At 42.1% G+C, this 9,396-nt stretch overlaps 1 pseudogene across 1 annotated transcript; it reads right to left on the bottom strand.

The window, feature by feature from the left end:
- Nucleotides 1-1,197: 1,197 nt before the first annotated feature.
- On the bottom strand, nucleotides 1,198-9,102 carry LOC311258440 (annotated as a pseudogene). Its single transcript has 6 exons — nucleotides 8,901-9,102; nucleotides 7,614-8,638; nucleotides 7,337-7,406; nucleotides 6,121-6,285; nucleotides 1,346-1,450; nucleotides 1,198-1,204 (listed from the first exon to the last, which is right to left on the bottom strand). The product of its transcript is annotated as an uncharacterized misc_RNA (transcript).
- Nucleotides 9,103-9,396: the final 294 nt, after the last annotated feature.

Raw genomic sequence — 9,396 nt, 5'->3', positions numbered from 1 at the left:
CCAAACTACAAACACTGAAAAACCTGCTTCTGACTTAGATTGTTCATGCCAAATAAGTGGAATGTGATCGTGCTACCTGCTGTTGCAAACAAATGCACTACTTCAAATTGAAGAATAACATTGCCGCTCCAATGTTGTGAGGCACTACATAGGACCTAACTGAAGTCTTTATATCGTCTTCTTGAAGTTTTTTTGTCGTTTTTTGTAAATATGTTTTGTTAGTATTCATCGGTACTCAATACCTTTTTTTTAAGGTATCAACTGAAGTAACCCAGTACTTTTGCATTGAAACTTCTAGTCTAACGGTACCTGCATTTGATCCTTTTTGTATACGGAGCTAGGGGAAAAAAACAAACTGTATGTTTTATCTACCTCACTGTTTTATTAGATACGTTAAGAGACGGTTATTATTTCTTTGAATTTTTTTTTATTACTGTGATCGGACTTTCATCCTGATGTACTGTACTGGCTACAGCACTGCACAGGTTGTTTACATATGCATCTGTTTACGCATATGGGTTTGTTAATAAACTCTTGTCAAAGTTCAAGGTTGTACTTTGTGACTGCCACCCACTGAAAGTTGAAGCTAATTGTGGCTACTTATTCTAACATATTCAGTTTACTTGAAAAAAGTTGGGAAACTGATTGCCTCACTTTACCCAAGTAACCATAGCTTGTCTTTAGTAAGATAAATGAAGGTCTAAGAGTAAACTTACTTGCAGTCATTCAGTAATCTTACTTGAAATCTAAGAGTAAACTTACTTGCAGTCATTCAGTAATCTTACTTGAAATCTTAGAGTAAACTTACTTGCAGCCATTCAGTAAGCTTACTTGAAATCTAAGTAAACTTACTTAAAAACAATCTGTTCACCTAACTTTTAGTTGTTTATTAGTTTAACTTTAATTTGGCTTGGAAGTTTACTTTAAAAATATGAGGCAATCAGTTTCCCGACTTTTAAGTTAAATAAACTGAACTAGTTAGAATTTACAGTGTTTTTAATAATTATAAATTATTAAATTCAACAATTTCAAACATAAACATGAATTTACATTTTTGCTGGCATATTCATTCCCTTTCTATAAATCAATCACTTTTTTAACTATCAATATTCAATAAACCACCAAACATTTTAATCCCCACTTGACTGTCTTGTTTGAAATGAATCAAATCAATATTAAATCACTATCGAATGGTGATTAAGCCCTACAATTTACAACAAACATCAGTTTACAAAAACTTCTAAACATATACAGTAAACAATACAGTATAAACAATCAACAACTTGTGAACATATACAATATGAACATACTGACGTACACGTAACAATTTCACATTTAAACTGACCACTTAAAGTCAACAAGCTTCCTCTGGAGCGTGCTCACGTGTTGGTTTATGGCTCTACGCTTCTTCGACTTTGAGCCGATCTCAGGGTTAATGCCCAAAAAGCACCTGTAAACAATAAGCAAAGACAACTTTCAGTTTTACAGATTTAATATTGCATTGTTTATCCAAGGCACCTGCAGTGGTGCCCCTTCCCCTTTAACTAAATCCTACACCAAAGTAATTAGTATTGAAAGCTAAGCAAGATTGATACAAGCAAGCAAATCAGGTGTGTAGAAATTGAGATACACATGCAAACATTGAAAAACAAACACTCGTTTAAAAAAAGTAAGAATTAAGCAAGCATGCATGCTATCAACACCCGACAACATGCATGCTATGACACCCGAGTTGGAATGGTGGATGGGGTGACAGTAGTGCTAAATATTAGAAGGGAACATAGTATAATGGAAAATAGTAATGGAAAATTCCTGAGACAATAATGCACTAAAGCTGATGAAGTTTGTTACCAAAAAGGAGCACATGTCAACAGCTCACAGGTTGTGTGCTCTCTTTGCCATGCTATCAAAAGGAGAAATTTGAGGAGTGTTGGGCTGCTGAATTTGATTCAGATTGACCAAATACAGAGGGCAAATTAGAGAATGCTCAACCATAGCGCTCACTCTCACTGTGTAACATTTCTGTTCTAAGAAAATCACATGAAGGATTATTTCAGTTTGGAAATAATAATAATAATAATACATTTTATTTCATAGGCGCCTTTCTGTCACTCAAGGACACCTTACAGTAAATAAAAGACAATGCACAGTACACAATAGAATAAAATAAGTTAAAAATAAAAATAAAATAAATAAATAAAAAAGAAAGCCACAAAAGTACACAAGAGTAAAAACAGTTAAAATGGACAGGAAAGTCAGTTAAAGGGAAAAGGCAATCTTAAACAGGTGTGTTTTGAGTCGGGACTTGAAATGTGATAGTGTACTGATGTTCCTTATTTCGGGTGGCAGAGAGTTCCAGAGCTGGGGAGCAGAGCGGCTGAAAGCTCTGCTCCCCATGGTGGTGAGACGGGCAGGGGGGGCAGTCAGTCAGTGAACGGAGGGTGCGAGAGGGAGTGGCAATATGGAGAAGATTGGAAAGATATGGGGGGGGGGGGGCAAGATTGTGAATGGCCATGAATGTTAGCAGAAGGATTTTGAAGTCAGTGCGGGACTTGCCCGGGAGCCAGTGGAGCTGCTGTAGGACGGGAGTGATGTGGTGGATGGAGGGGGTTCTGGTGATGACACGGGCAGCTGAATTCTGGACCAGTTGAAGTTTGTGCAGGGATTTGTGGGTGAGACCAGAGAGGAGGGAGTTGCAGTAAGCCAGGCGGGAAGTGATGAGACTATGGACAAGGATAGCAGTGGTATGGGGAGTAAGGGAGGGGCGGAGGCGGTTGATGTTGCGTAGGTGGAAGTAAGCAGACCAAGTGATGTTGTTGATGTGAGATTGGAAGGAAAGTGTACTGTCGAGGATGACACCCAGACTCTTAACCTGTGGGGAGGGGGAAACGGAGCAGTTATCAATGATGAGGGGGAAACTGTCAGTTTTGGAAAGTGTTGATTGTGTGCCAATGAGAAGAATCTCAGTTTTGTCAGAGTTGAGTTTTAGTAGATTTGAAGTGAACCAGGATTTTATTTCAGTTAAGCAGTTGGTAAGGGAGGAGAGCGGGAGGTTGGAAGTGGGCTTGCTGGAGAAGTAGAGCTGGGTGTCATCTGCGTAGCAGTGAAAAGTGATGTAATGTTTGCGGAAGATATTGCCAAGGGGGAGGGAGATAAATGATAAAGAAGAGGGGCCCCAGGACAGAGCCCTGAGGCACACCTGAGGTGACAGGGGAAGGTTGGGGTGTGAAGGTTTTTAGCTGGATGAACTGAGTGCGGCAGGAGAGATATGATTTGAACGAGTGTAGAGGAGTATGAGTGATGCCGAGGGAGGATAGTCTCTTGAGGAGGGTGGTGTGACAGATGGTGTTGAATGCTGCACTGGGGTCGAGGAGGATGAGAATGGAGAGTAAACCAGAATCTGCGAGGAGGTCGTTGGTTATTTTTATGAGTGCAGTCTCTGTGCTATGGAGAGGGCGGAAACCAGACTGGAACTGTTCATACAGGTTGTTGTTGGATAAATGAGAATGGAGTTGAATTGCTACTGTTTTTTCAAGAATCTTGGAAATGAAGGGGAGATTAGAGATTGGACGCAGGTTATTGAAGTTTGTGGGATCTGCACCGGGTTTTTTCAAAATTGGGGTAATTGCAGCAGTCTTGAATGGTGTAGGAACAGTTCCAGTGGAGAGAGAGGAGTGGATGATGGCAGAGATAAGAGGGACCAGGGAAGGGAGGCAGGCTTTGACCAGAACTGTGGGGAGAGGGTCGAGCTGACATGTGGATGGCTTGGACTTGCTGATAAGGAGAAAGAGTGGGTAGGAGGAGGAAGTTCGGATATGACATTGAGGGTGGTTTGTGAGCTGAGATGTTGGTGGATCATCTGGATTTTCTGACTGAGGAATGACATGATGGAGTTACAGAAAGCAGTTGAACAGAGGTGAGATGGTAGAGATTCCAGGGCTTGAGGGTTATATTCTTGTACAGTGAGAACAGTGATTTGGTGTTACCTTTGTTGGAACAGATTATGCCAGTGTAATAATTGGATTTGGTTTGGGTAATGCAGTTCTTGTAATGTAACATATGATTTTTGTAAATGTCTTTGTGAAGATGAAGTCCAGTTTTCCTGTATAGCCGCTCAAGTTGTCGTCCTTTTGGCTTTCATGAGTCGAAGTCCGGGGGTAAACCAGGGAGCGGAAAGGGAGAAGGAGACAGATCTGGTTTTTAGCGGAGCAAGGGAGTTGAGTATGTGTTGGAGTCCAGTGTTGTAGTGTGAAACCAGCTGTTCGAGGGTGACTGAGTTGTGAGTGGCCATGAGGGAGTCGATGCTGGAGGAGAGGGAATCTAAGTTAATGTCCTTAATATTGCGAAAAGAAATGAGACGGGGGAGCTTGGTAGTGGAGAGAGGGAGTTTTACATTAAATGAGAGGAGGAAATGGTCGGTTATGGGGAGTTCAACTGCAGTTAGATCAGAAGGGGAAACACCAGAGCAGCAGATTAAGTCCAGAATGTGACCCTTGGAGTGAGTGGGGGTATTGGTGTGCTGTTGAAATCCAAAACTGTCGAGGCAGGATGTAAAGTCTTTGGTAAGTGGGTTGTTGGTATTGTCCATGTGAATGTTAAAATCTCCCAGTACTATGTTGTTTGGTGAAAGGGTGGATAGGTGGGTGAGCAGAGCAGCAAAGTCATGTAGAAAGTCATTGTTTGGTTTTGGGGGCCGGTAAACAGTTGCAATGATGGTGGGAGTAGGTCCAGAGAGCTGATAAACTTCCACTTCTCGTGATGGATTATTGCGAGACCCCCTCCCCGGCCGGTGCCATGGGGTTGACAGGTGTAAGTAAATGCCGGAGGAGTAGATTCGTTGAGTTGGGAGAAGTCGTTGGGTTGTTGCCAGGTTTCAGTTAAACAGAAAAAGTCAAATTTATGATCAGTGTTGAGATCCTGGATGAGATGGCCCTTGCTCGTGAGTGAGGATATTAAGTAAACCGAAGTTGACAGTGGTGCTTTCACAATTGGCAGTGGTGCTAGCCGACCGGGGCAGGGAGGCTAGGACACTTTGGTCAACGGCCCGGCCGGTGTTGCGTGAAGGGGGACCGGAATTGGACCAGATAGATTTTATTGGCTAACCCGCAGATTCCACTGGATACGGTACAGCTACGGTACGGCTGCGTTACGGCTCCGGTACGATTTTGCTCTGTCGTCCTCGTCCGGCAACCCCCACCAGTTGCGTTTTGAGTCCGCTACGGCGCAGCTCCGCCGATCAGCTGGAGAAACGAAACCGAGGAATTCCCGCGATAATTACATTATCACACACGAACGCAGTTATATGTATGTGCTATAAACACAACAACACGAAGTGTTCCCGACCGACGGATTAGAAGAAGAGCTTGTATTTGTCTCTTTTTTGAGGTTTTTGTGTTTGTATCAACACGGAGTGTTTTATTTTGAAAATCAACCGGATTTCTTGTTGTTGTTTCGTGTCTGACTTCCTGTCTGCTCTGTGCTAAATTCGGCTGAATTGCTGCGTTGTGTTGCGGCGTCCGCCAGAATAGAAGTCCTGCATATCTGCTCCGCAGGGCTGCGGACTGCCGGAGCTGGCACGCAGCAGACACGCAGCACAGCGGACCTGGTGGAAGTTAACACATAGACTAAAGTGCTACGGATCAGCTCCGCCACCGTATCCAGTGGAATCTGCGGGTGAGTGGGAGGGACGGGGGCGCTAGAGAGCTGGACTGTGCTTTGTACTGCTGCTGGCGTGGGGTGAGGAAGAGTGTCTATGGAGGGGGTGTGTGGTGTAAATAGTCAGTCACGTGGAGCATAATGTACGGAATATTGGATATTGGCTGCAAGCATGCGAGCACCTGTGGTGCTAGGATGGATGCCGTCAGATTTAAAAAAGGAGGGGCAGTTCCAGAAATTTCAGACATTGACTGAAAGCACTGAGAATGTATCACTGATGAAATCAAATAATCAATAAAGCATTTGAGGCAGGAAAAAATGCCAAATGAACAACCATAAATGCTATGCAAGCAAGACAATAAAGCAAGATGGTTTATCAAGCAAGCCATTGGACTGGATGGCTTGCTTGACCCTATTGCTTGATAAACCATCTTGCTTTATGTGTTAATTTAAGTGTTACAATACCTTTGGATAAACTCCAAATGCGTGAGTCATCCTCGGGATACTGCAGGTTGAAGTTGTAGAAGCTGGCAAAAACCGCAGCTAGCCCATTCATGAAATGCTCATGTGGTCCCATCACAACCTGTCTTTCAATGGACAGCAGCCAACCACTAGGCTTCATCATGTCGCCTGAAATGAACAGAGATACCCATCTTGCACTATTGTAAAGAAGTGGAATGCTTATATTTCATTCATTTAAATGTTCAGCAACATTGAATGCTTTTGAAAACTGTGACCCATTCACTGACCATTGTTATTGGTCTAATTGACTGTCTCTTGCACACCTGACGCCAGAGAACATTAAGCCCTACCTTGCTCGTGCAAGATTTGGTTTTCAACTAGGGATGCCCTGATCATGTTTTTTTTTACCATCTATCACTGATCTCCATCGTTAATGAGCCATATCGGTTGATCCAATCTTTTTACTGACAGTTTTTGTACGGCTTCAGCCTTTAAAAAACTGGAAATGCTGCCTGGTGCAAATTTACATGAGCAGTTAACAAGTAGCTCAGCTGATGTTAGCAAACAGTCCAGATTGTGAACTTAAATTTACACTCTCCTGAAAGTATGACACTGGACATGTCTGGATACACACATTTAACACATACAATCTATCTATATGTAGTAGGAGATATGTGAAAAAAGCAGCTTTCCATTGATGTGAGCGTTAATGTGCAAATTAGTGTGTATGTATGTTATGTTGACAGTCCGTCTGCAAAAGTCATCTGGGCGGAAACAGCAGTTCGCAGCATGCTCTGCTAAGAAACGGCTCACGTGTCAATTGTTTTTGTAATCGGCAACTATAAAACAATTTGAGAATTCACCAATCTCATATTTACTGTATACTGAAGATCGGCCAATTTTGATTGATGGCTGATCTATCGGGCGTCCTTAGTGATACAGTTCCAAACCAAATTTTATTCAAGGCACTACCCTGGAATGCTGGAAAAAGCAATCTCAAATCTCTAAAATAATTTACTGTACACCAACTACTGGTGTACTACTGCTTAAGATCAGATTCAGAAAAGATGGAGCCAAGCAACAATATTGGGGGAAAAAACATGTCAAGAGACCAATCAACAAGTTATGTGAAATGATCATGTAGTGACTTTTTTGTTCATTTTTAAAATAACCACATACAGCTCGAAATATTAGTATAAAATCCAGATATCAACAGTACCTTGGACAATCAAGCAGGGGGTGCTTGGTAACGTCACTGTCCTCTGCACATCAGCGGCTGTGGCACACGGCTGTAAAATAAGAAATAACATACATCTATGGTAGCATATATTCAACATGGTGCATAAGAGACGTTTCAATGATTTGATGTTAATCAGAGCAAATGTTATGTGTCAACATGTGATTGAATGTGATTAAATGTATGCAAGTGTGAAAGTGAATAAACTATCTAATATCTAATAATCACAACTTGCTTTTTTATCTTTTAAACAACTTACATCATTCTCAAGCATGATGACATTCTTGGGCTCTCTGAAGTATGCCATCAGGAGCATAAGGACACATGCAGCCTTGTCTGAAGTCTCTGGCTCGTAATTTTTCAGGACATTCTTGATCCCAGGACGACGGCTGTGTTCCTGGAAGAAACGAAAGACTGTACTGCCTTTGTTGTTCAGGGCCTCTTGCAACTTATTGAGGATGGAGACATCTGTCAGCAGACCAAAGTGGGAGTAAAGGCCTCTTTGCGAGAAGAGAAAAGGCCATTCCTTCTTCATTTCTGCAATGGCTGGTGCAGGCACACTGTTAAGGTACCAGCGCTGAATGATGTATGTCTTCTCCATCAGAGGGTCAGCTCTCTCTGCCCCGCCCATCCCTTCCTCTGAGTAGATGTTGCACAGTTGCTTTTTCACATCATCCAAGGTTGCCTCGGTCTCTCCAGCAGGAAGTTCTGCAGGACAACACCTCACACATCCGTACTGATCCACAGGGCCTCTTGCCATTACTCTGGCCCCCTCTGCCACCCCAGTGTGGGGCCTTCTCTCTATGCGTTGCCGTGCAAGAGTGTTTTTTTTATTTTTATATTCCACTCTCGTTTTAATTTGCTGAAGAAGAGAGTGACAGCCTTCTCCAATAATGTCTCCTTTTTTTCCAACATCGGCAAAACTTTTCGGATAGTCCCTTACAGTGCTCCGGGCGATGCTTTGACACATTGCTCTGGTTGGGTTGGGATCATTATCTAACATTTGGTCTACCACTACCTTCACCATATCTCTTCTGTCCCCTGGTGATGGTCTTGTTTGATCTGCCACTGCTTTTTGAACTGCTGCTGGTGTCTCGCACCATCTGACCCGGAATTTTGTATACCATTGCCGGCCAGACAGTGTGGGTGATGACAAAGAAGAGTATATGTTTTCGGAACTTGAGGGACATGGAATACTTGGGCGGAAAGAAGAGTATGTGCTTTCGGAAATTGATGAGGGACATAGAGTGCTTGAGCGAAAGTCTATGTCAAGCACTGGAAGTCCTAGAAGTGAAAGAACAAAAAAAGATAAATAGATGCAGGGAGGGCAAAAGGTAGACGGAGTATTCTTGCTGAAAAAAGCTTCAGTTTGTACAAGCAAACTTTTAAATGGTGCAATTTGTACCATTCTGCTGTTAAACATCAAATGTTCATCAGCACCCCTAATGCTCAAATGAAGATACATTATACAAAAACTACTGGTATTTAAACTTGATGTCATGCGTTTGTTCAACGTTCCCATGGCAGTGTCAAAATATGGATTTACCTTCATTCTTAATGCCAGTGAGCAGTTTTTGACACTGGATTGGTCTGAGGTATTGTTCCAGATCCTTTTCTTGTACCAAAACAAGATCTGCCCTGCTCTCCACACCAAGCTCTTCAAACCCTTCCATCAAGGAAGTCAGGGTTTCAACAGAAAGGCCTGGTAGAAATGATAAGACTGCTTCCTTTATGTCTTGATGATTCATTATCTGAAAGATCAGAGTGGGTCAAACATGAATCAGTTACCATTGTACACTAATTGTCTGTTTGCTATGTTTTTTTTTGTTTTTTTTAGTTTATTTAGCACAAACAATATCATATTAAAAAAAAGCAACATGAACAATCAACATGACAGGGATGTGCAAAAGGGAGGTATAAAACCCAAAAGGGCTTATATGAAAACCTCACCCACATATTCAAAGATCAAATTTAATACAGTTATAAAAACAATAACATAGGAAAATAATTAAACAATAATGAAAAATAAGTAGAAAAGTAAG

Source organism: Pagrus pagrus (assembly GCF_965226575.1).
Source record: "Pagrus pagrus genome assembly, chromosome: 6".
In the NCBI taxonomy this organism is placed as follows: domain Eukaryota; kingdom Metazoa; phylum Chordata; class Actinopteri; order Spariformes; family Sparidae; genus Pagrus; species Pagrus pagrus.
This window is presented reverse-complemented; position numbering and strand designations above follow the sequence as displayed.